Source organism: Helianthus annuus, chromosome 6, assembly GCF_002127325.2.
Source record: "Helianthus annuus cultivar XRQ/B chromosome 6, HanXRQr2.0-SUNRISE, whole genome shotgun sequence".
Lineage (NCBI taxonomy): Eukaryota > Viridiplantae > Streptophyta > Magnoliopsida > Asterales > Asteraceae > Helianthus > Helianthus annuus.
In genome coordinates this window covers 2267175-2289093 of record NC_035438.2, presented here as the reverse complement: position 1 = coordinate 2289093, position 21919 = coordinate 2267175, and the positions used below count along the sequence as shown (strand labels likewise).

The window sequence follows — 21919 nt, the reverse complement described above, 5'->3', positions numbered from 1 at the left end:
CAAATCTGTTATGTTTTCACCATTTGTTCTCATCTGATTAGCAATGGTGATTAGCCTTGCAAAGTATTCACTGACAGATTCAGAAGTATTCATCTCCAATACCTCAAATCCCTCCTCAACTTCTACAGCATGGATCTCTTCACTCTAGCATTGCCTTCATATCTCTTCTTGAGGCAATTCCACACTGATTTTGCTGTTTTTCTATCTAGAATCTGCTCAAATGTGGGTCTGTCAATAGCCTGATACAGGTAGTGTTTTACCTGTTGATCCTTGGATCTCAATTCCTCTGTCTTCTTCTTTTGAGCATCGTTTTGAGCAATACCAACAGGTGGTTCCTCAAACCCTGGATCGATCAGACTGCACAGTTTCTTGGCCTTCAGCAGGTTCTCCATTATCTCACTCCAGTGGTCAAAGTGGCCATCAAACTTAGGGATCTTGAGTTTCTCCTCACTCATTCTCTCACACTCGATTTGATCTGATCTATTGATTTGCTCTGATACCAATTGAAAGATTATGGATCAGGTAATCAAAGCAAAACTTAATTGATAATAATATTCAGAAGAAACAAGCCTTATATAGGTAGACACACAGACCCACGATCACATGACCGTTCACAACTCCCACTAACAGACTACCTATCTTTCAGGGAAGATTAACTCAAATAAAAACTGAATCAAAACAAACTTAAAACGTGCATAAATAAAATAACAGATAAATAAACCACTACTACTGGTCTAGAGAACCAAGTATTGAACCCAGCCTAAGGCGCCAACTTATTTAACGACTAGCTTGCTGCACATCTTCCTTCAGTTTTGATATTTCATGAGTTTTCAATGACCGGAGCTATGTGGAGCCACAATTTATGTAGTTGCTCTTGGCAGAAGAGGCGGATTGCTTCTAGAACTTTCTAGAAAAGGAATTAAAGTTGTTGAAGATAAAGATAAACTCAGTTTCAAAGCGGCCTCGAAAGCAGATCTTGTTATCGCAGGTTCAGCTGTTTGTGCATCATGGATTGGTAAGACCTCTTTTTCATATTGCCTTAAATCATGCAGTTTTAAGTATTATAATTGTTAAATGATTACAAAACAGTATCTTGACCATTCAATGGCGGGAACATGACAACGTGTTTGCATTCACCACCGAAAAAATGCTCGAAAAGAAACTTTTGTTAAGAAAATAAGTCAATGACAAAAGATCAAATTTTACAATTGTGAATTGGTGTATTTGGATTCTGTTTTATTGTAAGACGGTCAAATAAACAAAATTAGCTACCGAGTTAGGGTCAGTGTGTTGACAGTTCACCTAAATTCTATTTACAGTTAATCATAATCAACACATTAGTTATTTATAACTTTTTAAATGACCACACAGGATCGGAGAAACATTTGGAAGAGTAACAAGTGAAGCAATGGCATTTGGTATACCGGTATGATAAATTCTTAAGCTTAGTTATGTATAAATAACGAAAATTACTGTTATACCCTTTGTGTTTGTTGGTCAGGTGCTTGGAACAGATGCAGAAGGTACAAAAGAGATTGTTGAACACAATGTAACTGGTCTTCTGCATCCCATTGGGCACCCAGGAACCCCTGTTCTTTCCAAACACCTTTGGTATTTACTTAAATACCCATGAGAACGACAACGTTTGGGACCGAAGGGAGAAAAAAGTGAAGAAAATGTACTTGAAAAAGCACATGTATAAAGCCTTTCGAATAAAATCTAACATGGATAAGAAAAAGCATAATATACAGTTAGAATTACCAAACAAATGCTATATCCATAATTTGAACTTTCATCAAGGAAAAACTTTATTAATCATGTGAAATTAGCTCAAACAAATTATTTCGAATATATAACTCTGATGAGCATGTTGAGGGATTCAATGTTGAGGATGTTGTTTAATTATTTAAACTAGAATTGATTCGCCGTGTTGCAGGGTTGGTTTATTAATGTGATTTGAGCGTACTAGTTGTTTTATTTACAATTACCTTTGAAGAGAAAGTAATTAGCGATTACATTTCCTAGAAGTAGAAATAATATTTTCTTCAAATATGCAAGGCCCAAAGAGTGGAGTATTTTTAAAATGAATTCTTTTAAGTGATTCACAACCTAATATAAAACAAATGGAAATTGTCGAGCCAAATGCAACGTACGGGTTTCCCACTAGTATTGATAAAGGTAAAAGTTTTTTAATAAAAAGATTAAAGTGTTAAATCATGTAATATGGTTAGATGTTAAAAATATTTAAACTCATACTTCAGTTTACATTTGATAATTCTCCATAGTAACTCAAAGTTTGTTTCAAACATTTAAAAATCCATAGATTCTGCAAATTTTTTTTGGTAATTTAATTCAAAAGTATCATTATTCTTACTCTTATAAATATAATAGAATTTAACTATTTTTAGTAAGTTTTAACACAAAAGTATAATTATAAATTAAAAATATATTTGAAGTAGGAGCGGATATTAAGGTAACGATTTTAAAAGAAGCAATATTTTCATTACACGATATTAACATGATTTAAAAAATAAAAAAAATTCAATTTTTATTAGAAATGATTTTTTAGGGATGATATAATGTTGACACGTGACATTCTTTAAAATCGTGTATTAGAAGATTTGTTCTTTTAAAGTATAGAAAACTTGTACGTAATCAATATAATGAACTACAATTTCGATAATAATAGAAAATGATAAAAGACAAAGATAATTAAGTTTCTAAAAATTTAAATTGAAGGAGTTGAGTTTGATTAACTTCTATTAATCTATTAAATCTATTAAATAAAATATAAATAAAAATGAGAGATTGTAGGATAGAGTTGATGTCGGTTTAAAATAAGTTGTATATTATATAGTTTGTGTCGTTTATTAGTTAGTTAAATACGTTAAGTCGTGTTAGTTTTGTTACTTATAATGTGTTGGTGTGGTTGTGTTTAAACAGGTAATTTAAAGAGTTAACACCAGAAAGCGAGTTCAAAGATTGGGTCGAGACTTTAAACGGAAGAAACTCATTTACACGCGGGGGTGGCTTGTGTTTTCTCCGCTACGCTCGGAAGTAATATAAAAGGAGAAATATTCTAATGTGGGCTGACATATGTTATATCATATCAATTCAAAAGGGCTGCCATATATACGAATGTGGAGGAATCAATTTTGATGAAAAATAATTCACGGCCAACATTGGTGAATATTAGTGGACGAATTATAAAATGGCTAATGCCTAAATTCTATTCTTTTTGTTGGGAACATTCACGTGGACTTTGAATATAACAAAATCAATTATCATCAGCATGCTTATTGGGCCGCAGATGGGCTTGGCAACTTCTTACGTGAACAAGAGAGAAGGGTTAATTCTAATCGCAGCCGTCACCGAGGGGGAGGAGGAACGATTTTGATCAGCATTCATCATTCTCTCAAGCCAATCAATGAAGTCGGATCAACTCGGGATGACAACCGAAGCTGTGAAGATCACCATGAGCGGCTAAATCTTTCGGTGACTTCTGCCCGGATGAACGTTTACGCGGTTTGACATAATTATTTGTTTTTCTGATTCTTGTAAACTGGTACAGCTTGACCACTTGTGTTGGATTATTGGTAAACGTTTCTTGTGTTTGAATTACTTGTCGTTTATTAAGCGTATTGGCAACTTACTTGCGTTGTTAGCGGGTTGGTAAATTGGTGGGTAATTGATACAATCAAACGGGTTATTAGGTTGCATAGTGAATCTTAAAAACTATCCCTATTAACTAATCAAATTCATTAATTCCGAGGCCATGTCTATGTGGTGTTTTGAATCAGAAAACGGATTTTTATATTAAAACGGGTATTCGGGATTCCGGGTGGAGGTTACTTCTTCTCATCTTGATAACACTTTTCGTGACAAATCGTGTTTTCTTTCAAATCAAACAAGCAAACCCCCGAAATAGATAGTTAGATAATTCTAGTTTTTAATTAATTTTTTAACGCTAACCACAAATTCCCCGTGGATACGATACCCTACTTACGCTATCTACGTAGCTTATTTAGGTTTTTGATTGACCCTAACGACAGTCATCAAAATGGCGCCGCTGCCGGGGAATTCGTGCGCTTAGTGTTAGTTTAGTAGTAGTAGTTTCTTTTATTGTTTTTGAAAAAAATCATAAAAATCCAAAAATATTTCTTTTTGTTTCGTTTTGTCTTGTTCGGTATTACGCTTTGTTTTCTTGTTTACTTGTGTGCAGGTGATCTTTTTGCATGCATACTCGGTTTTCAGGAAGATCCTCTCCGCTCTTGTTCGATCCCGAAATTGAAAAGACCGCACGCCAGAATCTGCTTCTTCGTTCAGCTTTGAAAGGAAAAGCAATTCAAGACACCATGAATCCATCAGAAAACCAATCCACTCCACAACAGCAAACACCACAACAAACATCAACTACTGAACTGCCACCAATGCCACCGCCTCCATTCACATCTGAACCACAACAACAGTCTACACCCACTGCACCATCATCAAGCACGACCACCCAACCAATCTCTGCTCCAACTGGAGAATTTCATTTTATTGGTGGACCACTCTATTCTCTAGAAAGCCGATTACCACCACAACCCGATCCTTTACGGACCGTGAATCAACCAAACCTGGTGCCACACCCGAACCGGTCGGATGCTATGTTTGACCAAGTGGATAATAGGGCAAGAACAGAGACATGGGATGATGGTTATGGAGACGAGGAGTGGGGGATAAACGATGGGTATATGGGGTATCCAGCTGGGTACCAAAATCAGCCAGTTAATCGCAATCAACCGATGTATCAGCAACAGAGACAGCCACGGGGAGTAGATGCTTATCAAACCCCACCACAGGTTCACAGGGCACCGGTTGCACCTCGCCAAAGACAAAGAGATCCTCGTTTTCCGGATCCGAATATTCGAGGGGTTGAGAGCCACTTCAGGCCACACATTGCTGAGCATGCATCGCCGATAGTGATGCCAGTCGCACCGGGTAATGTGGAACGTTCGTTTGAAGCAAAACCACATATTCTGAACATGCTACCTACCTTTCACGGGAAAGGTAATGAAGAGCCATATGCACATATAGCAGATTTTGAGGCAGTGTGTGGCATGATTGCTGGACACGGGTTCACGACAGATCAGGTTAAGTTGGTGTTGTTTCAGTTTTCATTAAAGGATGCTGCGAGGGATTGGTTTACATCTTTGCCATATGCTAGTATTTATACATGGCAAGAGCTGCAGCAACAATTTTTGGATGAATATTATACCCCGCAAAGAACAAAAACGGGGAGATTAGCAATTAGAGAGTTCCAACAATTACCGGGTGAGCTTCTTTACGAGTCTTGGAAACGGTTCAATCAATTGATCCGTAATTGTCCTCACCACGGTATTCAAAGATGGGAGTTGATTACCGCATTCCACGATGGGATTTCAAATGAGGATAGACGGGATATTAAGGCTATCACTGGGGGTACCTTTTTGAGAAATCATGTGGATGTGGATTGGGACTACTTGGATATTGTTGCAGCGGATTCAAAGAGGCAAGCACAGTCGGATAGGAATAAAAAGTATCCGATTGTGGCACCATCAAGTGCGGGAGCCTCTAATGCAAGGGTTGCTCAGCTAGAGAGAGAAAAGGAGGCGTTGGAACGCCAGTTGGCGAGGTTTAAGGGTCTTGGTGGACGGGATGCATTGCATGCGGCGCAAACCTTTCCGGTTTATGATTCATGTGGCGAGTTGGGTCATACTTTGGATGCATGCCCGGGTCAGTTTGTAGCAGCTGAGGAGGACGTGAACATGGTGTATGGTGATCAAAAGAATTATGATATGAATTCCAACACATATCATCCAGGTTTGCGTAACCATCCCAATTTTAGGTACAGTAATACTTCTAATCAGTTGAATCCGACTTTTCAGGTACCAAATCAGGGGAGCCAACAATATCAAAACCGACAGCCGAATTATAATCAAAATTACAACCAAGGAGTCTATAACCCGGGAAATCAAAGGACCTACCAACAAAACCAAGATCAAAGCAAATCCAACAATCAAAGCGAAGTTTCCAATAGCGAGGTAATGGAAATGCTGAAACAAATCAAGAAGGATCAAGAATTGCAAGCTAAAGCATATCAATCCTTAGAAAAGCAAGTTGCTCAGTTGGCGGTTGATGTAAAGGAGGTGAGAAGAGATCCAGGGAAGTTACCGAGTGACACTACAAAGAATCCGCAACATCACGCAAGGGTTAATTCGGTAAGTACCATTCCTGTTTCTAAAATTGTTAACACAGATCTTACTTCTTCTTCCCAAGTAGTTGCAGGTATAAGTGACGAAAGTGAGGAAAATGAGCTAGGAGCACCGCATGTGCCGATTAAAGTGGGAAAGCTGAAAATTCACAAGGCGTTGTTGGATTACGGAGCGAGCACGAATATTCTGCCAGGCAGCTTGTTTGATCAGTACGAGTTCGGACAGTTGCATGATTTTGATAGAAAGGTGATCCTAGCAGATGATACTTGGAAGAAACCGCGTGGGGTAGTTAAGGATGTGAAGATCCAGCTTGGTGAGTTTTATTATTCGATTGATTTCTTGGTGTTGGATTATGCACCAACGAGGACGAACGAGCAACAAAAGGTAATATTGGGACGTCCTTTCTTGCACACTGCCAATGCTCAAATCAACTGCAGAGAGGGATTGATTACGATGAGTTTTGAAAACCGTAAGTTGATTTTTAATGTTTATTCCAAATCTATTACTTACGAAATTATTAATTCAGATGAAGCAGTTGCTACTGATGAGATTGGTATTAAGCTTGACAGGTCTAAACAAGAGACAAACAAAGAATCGGTGAAAAAAGTGAAGGTGGAGAAAAGAGGAAAAGCAGGTAAACCACCTGATGGTGGAAATGCTCGAGGCGATGAGGCCGAGTTCGATCATAACTGTTATGAAGCTGCGAACTTTCCAGACTATGCGAAGCGAATTGATTTAGAGAAGTCTGGAGGTGAGCCGATCTTTGAACCACCTTGAAGATTGCAGGTATGATCTGGCTGAAGATCTAAAACTTAGCGCTCTTAGGAGGCAGCCTAAGGTTTGTCGTTTATTTTATTTTTCGTATTAGTTTAGTTTAGTTTGTGTCTAACCGTGCAATCGTTCAAGAGTGGGGAAGTTCGAGGAGGTTTGGTTAAGCTCTAGTGCAGTTGAGGGCAATGCACACTTGTTTTGGGGGTAGGGCAAAGTGATTATAAGATTACATAAAAAAAATAGGCCCGAAAAAATGATTTTTGAGCATTTTTGCACAATTTTCGGTTGTTTCGGTATATTTTCGAAGTGTTTCAGGAAAACGAGGTGATTCGGAGAAGGAAATTCATGAAGAAAGGAGCCTCAGGTACGTTTTTATTGAATTTATAAAATCATTTGGAGGTGAAGTTGGTGAAAATATATAAAAACAAAAAAAATCTTCTAAGTCAAAAATTTGAGATTTTCTGCTGTAAAAATGGTTCACACGCGTGTCGCGGGAGAAACCCCCTCTTTTTTCCGCGTGTCCCTAGCATAGTGGTCAAAAAGTCAAAAAATTAAAATCCACCAAACTCCTTTACAGATCAGACAATCAAACTTCTCTCCTATTCTCTTTCTTCTCCGGCGAACAGAACCACCCTCACCTCATCTCCCACCTCCTTGCCCTCCGATCATCTCATCGGAGAACACCCTGACCACAGGCGACCACCTCTCTATCCAGCTTATTCCTCACGTCCAATTACCACCGTGACCCACCGATAATCACCTCCGTCGACGGCCGACGACTACTTTCATACCCCACCTACCCACCACCGTTGAAAGCCGACATCGGCCGGCAACCGAACATCGGCCGGCAACCGAACACCGACCGGTTGAGCCGTATTGTTTTATGTTTCGTCTAACTCTCAGTTCAAATCGTGAATTCAGGTATGTAAATTTGGATTGTTATATGTTCTGAGCATATTTTACATGAATTAATTCTTGAATTAATTAAAGAATATAGCTTATGAGAGGGTATTGAAAGTGATGAGTGGAAGATAGGTTTGAACACAGAGAGAATGCAAGAAGTATATTGAGATAGGCTGGATTTAGGTCCAACTTATGTTAAAATTGGGATTAATGTGATTTTGTTGAATAGTGGAAGTTGTATGTAATTGTGAGAAAACTTGATGATTGAGCTGAGAGTTGTTAAAAAAAAAAACAGGAAGTAAGTATTGATGGGGTTAAGTATTGAGTTGTGATGTTGGGCTCAAATTGCGACGAAACGCGACTTGGAATGTAGGCCGGTCGATACTCGGGGGCTCGAGTCAAAATAAAAGGCAATTAGTGCAGACTCGCGACACGCGGAAGGATTTGAAGAGTATGTCGCCACGTGCGAATGGGGTGCGGGCCGAAAGAAAATCAAGTTTTTATTGCCCAGTCTTGTTTAACGCCATCCGAATCTCGTTTTTCACTCGTTTTCTCGTTGTTTACTAACCGTTTAGCTTGTTTTTTTTTTTTTGGAGCTTGTGAGATTTGTTTTGCAGGTTTCGATTACTTCTGTCCATATTCAATCTCCATTTGGACGAAAGTGATTCGAGTTATGTCAAGACAAGCATCCAATGTTGAAGCAGCCGCGAATGAAATGCTATACGGTTGCAGTGGAACAAGGCTCACATGGATTCAACCGCGTCAAATCAGGGGAGTCTGTTCCATTTATCGTTGTGTTGTATTTATATTTTTAGTGTGTCAATAGTTTCTTGCTCCATTGAGGACAATGAAGGAATTAAGTGTGGGGAGGGGAGACTTGCGTCTGTCTAGTTGTGTCTTAGTGTCGTGTTGTGTCGTGTCGTAAAAAAAATCAAAAATAAAAAAAAATAAAAAAATAGAAAATGTTTCGAGAGGTTTTTGCACAAAATGGAAGATGATAGGTATAATCAGTTCGTTGGCATTTAATTACTATATATAAGAGGTAATAAACGGTCAGTCGCACGTCTAACTTAGGATACGTGGGTAGGCCCAGCTAGTTGATGAGTTCCTTAGGCTTGATATAAAATGCCTTAAATTAAGAGTCTTGTGGGTTCTCGCCTTAGAAGCTATGGCAAAACTGAAACTGTGGAGAGTATAAGAGGTACGTCATAAGTAAAAAACTTATAAGTTTTTTCCGATTAAATTGGCACACCTGTTTCTTTTTGTGAAAACAAATCCGAAACAGTGTGGCGCCTAAAAAAAATTCCATCCATCCATTTGAGCACATGTAAAAAAAAAAAAAAAACGTGAAGTTTATGGCATTAACCATGGGGATGGTGACTCGTGTGGCGTATGTCCGCTAAACTGATCGTATATAAAAGCATGCAAAGCTCACAATATCATCCATCTATCCATCGTAAAGTTTAATCGGAATAATATAAGAGTTTTTTATATAAGACGGTGGATTTAATATCTTTTAATCTCATAAGCTTGAAACGGGATTAGGTGGCGTTGTAGTCTTTTGAGTGTGAGATCCATAGATAACTATAATTACTTGAATTTAAATGGATCGTGAATAAGGGCTCAGAAGCTGGCGATTGGGTTTAAGTGGACCGAATACCTGCAATCCTGGTTAACGTGTGGTTTAATTTGTTAATAAATTAAACGAATATATTAGATGTCGATGTTCTGATTGTGATTCCATTGCAGATAATTTTTTCGGGACGAAAAAAGATAAGTGTGGGGATGTGATGTCGGTTTAAAATAAGTTGTATATTATATAGTTTGTGTCGTTTATTAGTTAGTTAAATACGTTAAGTCGTGTTAGTTTTGTTACTTATAATGTGTTGGTGTGGTTGTGTTTAAACAGGTAATTTAAAGAGTTAACACCAGAAAGCGAGTTCAAAGATTGGGTCGAGACTTTAAACGGAAGAAACTCATTTACACGCGGGGGTGGCTTGTGTTTTCTCCGCTACGCTCGGAAGTAATATAAAAGGAGAAATATTCTAATGTGGGCTGACATATGTTATATCATATCAATTCAAAAGGGCTGCCATATATACGAATGTGGAGGAATCAATTTTGATGAAAAATAATTCACGGCCAACATTGGTGAATATTAGTGGACGAATTATAAAATGGCTAATGCCTAAATTCTATTCTTTTTGTTGGGAACATTCACGTGGACTTTGAATATAACAAAATCAATTATCATCAGCATGCTTATTGGGCCGCAGATGGGCTTGGCAACTTCTTACGTGAACAAGAGAGAAGGGTTAATTCTAATCGCAGCCGTCACCGAGGGGGAGGAGGAACGATTTTGATCAGCATTCATCATTCTCTCAAGCCAATCAATGAAGTCGGATCAACTCGGGATGACAACCGAAGCTGTGAAGATCACCATGAGCGGCTAAATCTTTCGGTGACTTCTGCCCGGATGAACGTTTACGCGGTTTGACATAATTATTTGTTTTTCTGATTCTTGTAAACTGGTACAGCTTGACCACTTGTGTTGGATTATTGGTAAACGTTTCTTGTGTTTGAATTACTTGTCGTTTATTAAGCGTATTGGCAACTTACTTGCGTTGTTAGCGGGTTGGTAAATTGGTGGGTAATTGATACAATCAAACGGGTTATTAGGTTGCATAGTGAATCTTAAAAACTATCCCTATTAACTAATCAAATTCATTAATTCCGAGGTCATGTCTATGTGGTGTTTTGAATCAGAAAACGGATTTTTATATTAAAACGGGTATTCGGGATTCCGGGTGGAGGTTACTTCTCATCTTGATAACACTTTTCGTGACAAATCGTGTTTTCTTTCAAATCAAACAAGCAAACCCCCGAATTAGATAGTTAGATAATTCTAGTTTTTAATTAATTTTTTAACGCTAACCACAAATTCCCCGTGGATACGATACCCTACTTACGCTATCTACGTAGCTTATTTAGGTTTTTGATTGACCCTAACGACAGTCATCAAGAGTGCCATATGGCATTAAATGGAGTTTTTATTAATATTTAGATTAGATTAGATATGATTGAATTAAGGATGGCAATCAAACCCGAACCCGCTGGGTAAACCCGAAACCCGACACATTTAGGACGGGTTTGGGGTCGGTTAATCGGGTTTGGGATGTGTGACAACCCAAGACTTCAAGTTCTTTCCTTTATGTTTCACCTGTTCCGAAATCTCTGTTGGCAATGTGTTAGGTTTGGTAATGTGTATGTACTGTTCGAAATATTAGAGTTTTATGTGTATGGGATTATGTTAATTGGTTGGTGGATTTTAATTGTATACTATTAAGTGTTAAAATTATATAGCTAGAGTTTAATAATAATGCCCTTCGTCTCACAACCTAAACCCCGACAAAAGACCAATCCCGGCGAAAGTTGGTGTTTCGTGGACAAGGGGTCTCGGCCCAGTTCTTTGGAGCCCAAAACGGAACCCAAATAGGCCCAGCCACATCACTCGAACATAAACCCTTATAGGCGGTTGTGGGTAAATTTTATAATCTTAGAATAGGATGAGATAGCAACCCTAGCACCCTCATGTCTCTCCACCTGATATTGACGGCTGCCCAACCATTTGGTGGAGCCCCCCCACGTTCAATCTACAATCTAGCATGTGTTTCTACACCTCCTCGGTATGTACATCCTTCCTTTTGTATTGCACTCCCTATTAATTTAATTGTGTGCTAGAAAGTAGACTCATGATTGATGCACATGCGAGAGTACGTATAGGATTTAAGAATACATGATCATGGCATTAATTTAGTTGAAAAACAATAACTGTGAATTAAGGTGTGCTAGTACCGGTACGATTACGAGTGCAGGGATACCGAATACAAACTTCATGTGCTGTTGTCGCGTGATTCGAAGCGAATGTTTTTGTGGTTAGTTAATTATAACTTTTTGTGTTATTGAATCATTAGATCTATGCTAATCATTGGTTATGACTTGATTTAGTAAACTAGAGCATGAGATTGACATAAAACTTGTGGCTATGATTATTGTGACCTGATACGAATTACTTGAGTTAATTGATTTGGTATGCTTGTTAATTGTTCATAATGCTGACCGAGGGTATGCTTGTTGATCGTCTATAGTGTTGGCCGAAAGCATGTTATGATCAGATTTAAATTGAATACATAATTGCTCGATGATGATGGTTAAGATCCATATTAGTTGATAGCATATGATTTGGTGGTCAGACTGTTAATTCGTTCCAGGAATCATCATGATCCTGTGATCCAAATAAATGACTAGTTGTAACTTTGTCATGTGGTTAATGCTAATTAGAAATATGAATAATTGGGTTGCTAATGTTTTTGTTGTGGATTAAATGATAGAAAGGGGGTCCGAAACAAATCCAGTAGTTTGATCCGTTGGGTTGATTTAATGGGTCGGGTACCATGGCTTGGGTAAGTACAATGAAATCCACTAGGGACATGATCAAACAACCCATAATTTTCATAAAACATAACAGTGGGTTATATGTTGGTGTTAACTAAGTGTGTGTTAATAATTATGTGCTTATTTAGTAGGCCTTCCATGATAGTGGATTATTTATGTTACCAGATCCGGTAATCGGGCCACCTAAATCAAATAGGATAATTAAAAGGTGGGCTGCAAAACACTTTATGTACTAGGCCGATGGGGTTGAAAGAGTTGAACGACCCAACCGATCATCTAAAGGGAACTGGGTTATTTTTATGGTGGGCCGAACGGGTTTAATGGCTGGCCCGGTTGGTTTGGGAGCTATGGAATGGGTCGAGTCTAAATAATACATTGTGATGTTAGTCAGTGATGTGGCAACACGAAACCCATATGATTCGAATGTGAATTGGTGTGTTATGTTAACTGGTATTGTGAATAAACTATGATCAGGATACTTGCATGACATACGTGACAATATATGTTTCATGGTTACTGTTTGAGCATTACATGTGAATAAATGCGTGAATTCATGGAACTAACTGTCTCTGTTAACACGGTAGGATTTGATTGGTTAACTGTTAAACAAGCACTTAGTCTAACCGAGCAAACCGAAGGTGAGTTCACTGCTCTTTTCTAAGCATGCGTCCCGGTGGTTTGGGACATCTCGTAAACGTTTCTAAAGGGAATACTGGGTAAACTGTTTATTTGGGATGTTGGCTATTGAACACAGTATAAATCATGTAAGACCCCATACATCTACCGATAGTTGCCGGGGAGGCAACGAGGTTATAAGTTGATAGCGCTATTAGGTTTGGCACCCTCACACCGTACCGGGGAGGACGGGCGTGAACTAATTTCCTTAAAGCATGACCAATGTTTTGATAGAGACATTGGGGTTGGGCATTCTCATCGTGTACATATAAGACCCCTTACATCTAATCAAGGTTGTTTGATACCTTGACCTCATGACCAATGCCTAAATGGAGGCATTGGGGTTGGGCATTCACATCTAGTCGCCACATACGGTAATCGAGTAATAACAACATCAAAACAAAATGTTGAACTGTTTTAAACACACATCTGGTAACTAAACGCGTTAACAAAACTTTGAACTCACCAGCGTCGTCTGACACACTTGTCTGCATGCTTGCAGGTTTATAGGGTTATATCTTGTGGAACTTGCTGTTTGGAAGGCTGGAGTGGTCATGGGTCGAGAAACAAAGAATCTCCATACAAGCTTAATGGTTTATGTACACATGGTTTGCGAAATACTTAACAAATGAATTATGCTTCCGCTGTATACAATGAATGACATGTAACATTTGTAACAATTTATGTTAATGAATGAAAGTTTTATTTAAATACATTTATGAGTTCAATGTGATTGGTGGCTTGGATCTTAGTTCGTCACACGCCTTGCGGGGGTTTCCGCATGTGGTATTTTGGGGGTGTGACAGGATGGGTTTGGGAATAGTTTTTATTTTTTTCGCGGGTTTGGGACGGGTTTGGGATTTAGTGATATACCCGTTTACCCGACCCAATTACCCGATAAAGTGTACCCGTTTACCCGATATAATTTCTTGTATATTTTTTTTACTATGTATATATATGATACATCCATTTTTTTACACATATAGGTATTCTATTCCGTAGACATTGTAGTTATTTGATATATATTTTTATAATGACAATACAAAATGTAACCGGTTAGTAGTTACCCGATAAATACCCAATGGGTTTTGAGATGAGTATACCCAACGGGTAATCTTTTTAAATTAATGGGTTTACCCGAAACCCGCGGGTATACCCGATACCCGATGGGTATACCCGATACCCGATGGATATTTACCCGTTAGAAACCCGACGGGTTTTGGGACGGGTTTGGGATAAGCTTATCTAACCGGGTTTGGGTTTGGGATTACCTAAACCCGTCCCAAACCCGACCAATTGCCATCCCTAGATTGAATTCATATGATAAATAATATTAGCTTTTGTGCTTCACGATTATTGAAGGATTTTGTCGGCACCAATTTACTAGCTCAAGCACGAACGAAACCAATATTTTGTGCTGCATGTTTGAAACATAAAAAAATATACTACAATAACCAAACTTATGTAGAGGTTCTAAGGTTAGACACACACACATATCCTAATTATCATAACGTCAAAATCGGCCTCCTCTCCATAACCCATACCCTTTCGATTTTCATAATCACCATCATTAGTTAGCACCCTAAGGAAGAACCAGATCACCTTGACAAAGATGTCGAATTCAATGGCTGCATCTCTGACTGGATTCTCCATTGCACTGTCTGCTGTAACAGGTATCTTTACATGTTTTCCATTATGCTTAAAACAGAACTGATCAACATGTCGAAAATATCATCAAGGTCTTATAACTTTAATACAAACTAAACAAAAAGAGGATATTCAAGAGTCAAGACCTTGAGGAGGTATAGAATATAACCCCCGAAAAAACTGAATCATCAACAGCAAAAGTTCACCTGATATAATTGAACTAAATAACAAAGCATAATTGACGAACCGTAACTTGCAGAAACATATCAAACCGTGATTCGAGTAGGAGTTTCTGGGCGTAAATGTTCGGAGGGTCGACTGGGTCTCTTATCTATACGAAATTAACAGATTTGATTGGTATATATATAGATTTGATTCGATATCCTGCATATAACGAGTATATAAGCGTAATGAAACATAAGGAATCAAAATCTCATCGCACGAAAAGATTTAGGTGAGCTCGTAGATCATGCAAGGATAGATCTGCAAGGATGTTTCAAACATAACCCAGTTATTTTAAAACGAAATTGGGTTTGAAGTCATTACTATATATATAACTAGGTTAGAGCCCGCGTGTACACGCAGTTTAGCAAATTAAAATATTTTAAATTTGTTCAAATTTAATAAAAATAAAATGAAAATTGATTCGATATTAGTGAAATTATCTTTATCTATATATTAAAAATAGAAGCCACTGAATAGTATTTTAAATATTATAGTAATATATATGTATTTTTAATACTTTTATTATTTTAATAGAATAATACTAATTGTTTTCCTTACTTTTTAAGTTGGATAAGTTTGGTGACAATTGATACTAGTATCGAAAATGTCGGTACGGTCCGTTTTGTTATCGGTACATAAAGGTAACCAAAACTTGGTACCGAATTGATTTTGAAATTTTTTTTTGTTCGGGAAATTCAGTACTGCTACCCGGTACTATTCGCTCATCCTTGATCACGAGTATTGTATGAACAACGGTATCGTGCAACCTTTTTTGTTGATTTTCTTTAACTTTTAATGATTTTTTTAGTTTCACGAGTAGGGATGAGTTCGGTGCCAACTGATACCGATTCGGTACTGGAACTGGAAATACCGGTTACTACCGGTATATGAACGTAAAAAACGGTAGCGAACCGGTACCAGGAACGCCAAAAGTCGGTACCGAATTGGTACTTAAGATATTTCGGTTTGGGAAATTCGATACCGGTACGCATAAACATTTGTTCAACTCTGACCACGGGTTTCATACAAACAACATCATTACCATGCAACTTTTTGGTTGATTTTCTTTTGGTTATCTTTTAGTGTTTTTTTCTATATTTTCTTTTTATTTTTGTCAGCGGTTCCGTGCGCAACGCGCTTGTAGTGATTTCAAAACACATGTAAACACGGACTAAATAACAAAAGAAGTTCGTCGCAACGCGTCGATTATCAAAAACCTAGTAAACTTAAAAATATCGTCCAAACCGGACCACGAACACCCCTTGGCCCAACACTAATAACTTATAAACTGTAAAGTATCACATATTACCCTTTTTGATAACTTTACATCAAACTACGCAGATTTTGCATGCTGGTGGAAAATTTGGGGCGCTAGTAGCGGTTCTAAACGGGTGGACTACTATTTCGGGTTTTGAACGGGTACAAGCAGCCTAAACTTCCGAAGTGCAACCTTGGTTTAAAAAAGTGCTCATGAGGCACGCCTAGGCGCGAGGCACATTGAGGCACAAATCTGAGCGCCTTATGTAGCCTGAGGCGTTTTGACCCGTTTGGGATTAAACACAGTTCAAATAGACACATTTACATGTGACCAGGTCAAACCTTTGACTTATTATGTAATAGTTTTATTTCAGCCACACAGTGTGTTGTTATTTGATGATTGATAATTATATGTGCGATCTAAAGTGCTTGATATAACACTGATTGCAGAGTTTGTAACTATGGTAAAAACGAGATGTGAGTTGTATGGAAAGCCCGCTTCTTTTACGTTAAGGAAGACCGACGAAATTCTGAGAGAATTGGTTGCCGGTACAGAGTTCTTATCATGACACATGTATAGCCAAAGTCAACACCTTCAGGACATGAGCTTGTGTGATTTTGACTCAATTTTCATTGAGTCAAATAGTCAATGAGGTATATTTGTTTGTGAGTCTAACTCATGGTAGAAAAAACATTTTGTTCAGACTAAATTTTCCATTAATTTGATGTTTCTATGCTATCCAATTCAAATTTCATTTATGTGGCTATATTAGGGGAGTGGGGGTGGTATCACTTGCAAAAATTCTATCACTCACAAACATCCAATCAAGTTCTGCCATGTTATCAACCACTATTATATCACTCACAAGCTTTTTTGAGTGGCGGTGGTCATCACTTCCAAAAATTCTATCACTCACAAACATCCAATAACAGTTTTCTGAATTTTTTTTATAAAACAGTTTCTATTTTTTTTAAATAACAGTTTCTGAATTTTTTTAAACAGTTTTCTGAATTTTTTATAAAACAGTTTCTGTTTTTTTTAATAACAGTTTTCTGAATTTTTTTTTAAAAAAGAATTATGTTTTTTTAAAATAACAGTTTTCATAATTTGCCCAAACAAATAATTCAAGGCCCAACGTTTTTTGATTCCTTTTTCCACGCCTGATCCTTTCCACGCGTTAACTCTATCACTCCTTGAACTTGGTAGTGGCGGCGGTGTGCTATGTTGAATAACGAGTGATGGGGACTCCATTACGAACCACCCCCAGTCCCCTTATAAATAATGTTTGTGCTGATTTGATACTTTACTTTATTCTTGGCCAATTCCCAATCCTGTGTGTATGCATGTTCTCTTTGTATGCATTTTTTCAAATATTTATTAATTTTAAATTACTGATATTGTTTTGTGTCTTTAAGCCTGGTCAACTTTTATATACTAACCTTGGAACATAAAATTAAACCAAGAAATTAACATTTGAGTAATAACTTACAAGAAAGCATATTAATTTTGACGACTACATACTCCAAAATTGAAAGGTGAACTAATGGTTTATATCACCGGTTTCAATTTATTCATTAGCACATGTGTTTGTTATTATTTAATAGAGATCTTAAGGATCATGACATACATAGGCTATATCGGTGTTGCAAATAAGAAAACTAGCAAACGTACAATATAATATATAACAAGAGGATTGATAAATTAAAAAAAAAGAACCACATTGTAATTGTAGCCATCGCCGTCGCATCGCGCGGGTCCCTACAGGTATGTCTGTGTATTTGGTCCAAATTTTGCAATCCAGGTCGGATTTTGGAGATTCGGTTTTGACGGATGTTACAATACCAATGTAAGACCCTAATCATGATTTGACCCAAAACAACGCAGCGGAAAATGAACCGTAAAATTTCTTTCTTTTAACTAGTCTAACATACTTGAATACCGTTTAGGTCAACCCTTTTAACATAAATACATCATTCATCATTTATTTAATGTAACTATGTTAACAAATAATTACAAACAACGGGACCACTTTCCCGTACAATCCATGATCTTCAACTCGACCCTCCTTCACTTGTCCATCATGAATAGCTGACTAACCTGCGATCACCATATATAACCAACACGTTAGTACGTGGTGACATCATATATAATTTAATACATATACTTAAAAGGCTATATCACATTCTAACTACGTAAGGTATTCCATTGAAACATCCTCTCAATTTTATTTACTCGAGTCCGACATCAATTCCTCAAGAGTCCGGCGTTCCCATACCTGCACTCCATTTCATTCTCAATAGTAACATGGTTAGGGATACGTAATCTCAAACATATTGAAAACCCACATCTTCACATATACGTATACTAGTGATCTACAATCATTAGATTACAACACGTCTGTACACTTTCATATATCTAAGTACATTCATACGTATCTTATTCATATGTGCATACATACAAGTTCACACTACTTACACACGCTACAGTTCCATATCTACATACATACATACAAGTCACATTCACTTATCTGTAAATGGAGCCTTACCTAACAAACATATCAACATAAATCAATGCAATAACAATTAAACATAACCGACTAACTTCCAACAAACATGATGAACAACATTCCATTAACATGATGAACATTTCTGTAACATAATGAACATTCCATTAACATGATGAACATTCCAGTAACATGATGAGCATTACATTAACATGACGAACATTTCAGTAACATGATGAACATTCCATTAACATGACGAACACTTTAGTAACATAATGAACATTCCATTAACATGATGAACATTTCAGTAACATGATGAACATTCCATCAACATGATGAACATTCCAGTAACATGATAAACATTACATTAACATGACGAACATTTCAGTAACATGATGAACATTCTATTAACATGATGAACACTTCAATAACATGATGAACATTCCATCAACATAATGAACATTCCAGTAACATGATGAGACTATCAACCTAATTTACATTAAGGATAGACAAAGTTCACATGAACTTACCTTGGTACTTACCCTTACCTGTAACTTCTTACATGGTTCTCTATATACAACATACCAAACTTCATTTATAAATAAGAAGTGATTCCGGAGATCACTTACCTTAAGTGTCCGTATTCGCATCCGTTTCCTCGCCTCCTTTTGACTCGTTAGCCATCCATGCTTCCATCCATCTTGACATGATCCCTATACTCTCATGTCATTGCATTCACATTCTTGTTAGCATACATGGTTGTACATATTAACGATCATATCAAATTCACGTTTCACATTTGACTTTCATTAGTCAATTCTAACAAGCATAAGGCATATTTCCACAAGTCAATCTTTTCAAACTCATATAATTCATCACGTCATCACATATAACACATATGGATATAACACGCATCATATGACTTTCTATAACATTACAATTGTGACAAAAAGTCTAACATTGCTACTTATGCACAGTTGACTTTCAGAAAGTCAACGATTTATCATATGAACTTTCGACTTAACCTCATACATCCATGTCATTATAGTAGACTATACAACCACATGATCCATCTAGTTATATGCACACACCAAACATATTCAATTCCGTTCATTCTAGTAACATAATTCTACAACTAACACCATGACCTATGCTTAACAACCCAACATCATTCTGACTTCATCCTGTTCTAATGATCTCATATGCTTCACATTTAGAGTACTTTTACTTATCAATTTTGATTAAGCAATTATTCAAACATGTAGTAAACATCATAGCACTCCAACATAGAGTACAATATTCTAATGCATACTTTTACCAAATAACATGGCCAACTAAATCCTACATGAATTCCATCTAAAAATAGATTTCTCATGTTTATTTATCATCAAATACATCATATCCCCATATTATACGATTTCATCCATTACTTGCATACCATTTCATCTATTAATCTCACCTAGGCATTTAATCAAACACTTGGTGTGCATACCACAATTTATGCATAATGTACAAGTGTTTCATGCTTTACTTCCTACTTCATGCTTTCAATCATCAATTAACACAAAAACATCAACAAATTCATATCACATTCAATCTACCTAACAAGAACGCATTACATACAACATAGCACAACAAGATTTGAACAAGGATTGGACATGGGTGACACACCCATGTCGCCATCTTCACCACTAGAAGTGGGTTTCACCTCCAAACATCAAATTACTCCAAATCGTTCATAACCCAAGACCTATATGATGATTTTAACACATACTCATACTCAATTTCATACAATTTCGCTATTTCCAACATAACCCACTTCGTGCATAATCACCGATCTAAATTTTAAGACATACCTTATGATCCCCTTGTGAGGGTGATCATTAATCCATGCTTGGTTATGAATTTAAGCTTCATCTTGCCTTTCAATTTGATGAAATAGATAAAAGTTAGGGTTGTGAGCTCTCATGAAGCTCCTGCTTGTTTCTAGAACACACGAAAGTGTTTATGTTTTTTTATCTTTCATAAATAGAACCCATGTTTCCATCTTAACGGTTTTGGTCCCTCATGTTTCATTTTGATTATATACGGGACTAAAACTCCTCATCTTCTTACTTATATACATGATACCACTAGGCAAATTCATTCCTAGTCATTTTGTTTATGGGTTCACTTTTACTACTAACGGTACTTTACCCATCCCTTTATCTTAACCGGGTTCTAAATTACCAAACCCGTTTTTGGGTGTTACAACCAACCCTCCGAGCTTCACCCCAAGACCAAAAACAACGAATCAGAAGACAAGCATGGGGCCGTGCCTCACTCAAGATTTTAGAAAGAAGAAGATAAATAGAAGCAGACAAGAGACATGGGACCGTGTCCCATGAACACAGGCCGTTGTCAACCCTCATATATGCAAATCTTGGATAGTACAGCAAGTACAATGGCCATAGGGCCGTGCAAGCATCCGGACTGACAAGCTCATTTAATGAAGACAAAGAAGATGGATGACACGGGTCCGTGTGAACAATCTATTTCCAGCTATAAATAGAGGTAAGTTTTAGGTTGTATGATCTACTTGAGATGTTTTCGATGCTTCCTTCTAGCTTACTCTTTTGGGTTCCATCCTTGAAACCAAAACAGAAGAAATAAAAGAAATCATTTGCTCTTTCTCAGATGTTATTCGAGTTTTCATCTAAAAAAAACCTTCGTTGGGGTTGTTGTGGCTGAATTCAAGTTTTAACCCATGACTGTTATGGGTAATTCTTAGAATCATGTGATTGAAGCGAACCATCAACCGATGAAGTGTATGTGTTTATTAGAAGAGAGTGAGGGGGAAACAAAGTTGGAGATTTGATAGGTTACTACTTACTAGTTTGTTTAATTATGATAATTTGTTGGATCTTCATTACATGTTCTATAGATTTGAGAATTGCTTGATCACTTGTATATATGCTTAAGCATGGATTGATTGGTGTCAAAGAGGACTAACCCGAACTACCCGACAAAACTGGCCCTTGATGTACGATATTTTACTTTTTTAAAAGCATTTTTTAACTGACCCAACTCGACCCAAACCAAAACAATAATATTTTAATTGATCCGTTTAACCCTTTTACGAGGTGGAGAGCCCACGAGGGAGCACCCTTACACCCTAATTAGGGATGACAAAAATACCCGAGTCCGATGGGTATACCCGAAACCCGAAGCATTTGGGACGGGTATTGGGCCGGGTATGGGTATGGA

General features: G+C 37.3%; 2 long non-coding RNA genes across 2 annotated transcripts; one reads left to right on the top strand and one right to left on the bottom strand.

Annotated features, from left to right (window-relative positions):
- Window positions 1-1371: 1371 nt before the first annotated feature.
- LOC118479664 lies at window positions 1372-1614 on the top strand. Its single transcript, XR_004859881.1, has 2 exons — window positions 1372-1426; window positions 1502-1614. It is a non-coding gene; the product is annotated as an uncharacterized LOC118479664 (long non-coding RNA).
- Window positions 1615-18056: 16442 nt separating this feature from the next.
- Window positions 18057-21648, bottom strand: LOC110864334. Its single transcript, XR_002549791.2, has 3 exons — window positions 20530-21648; window positions 19303-19386; window positions 18057-18267 (listed from the first exon to the last, which is right to left on the bottom strand). It is a non-coding gene; the product is annotated as an uncharacterized LOC110864334 (long non-coding RNA).
- Between the last annotated feature and the right edge of the window lie 271 nt (window positions 21649-21919).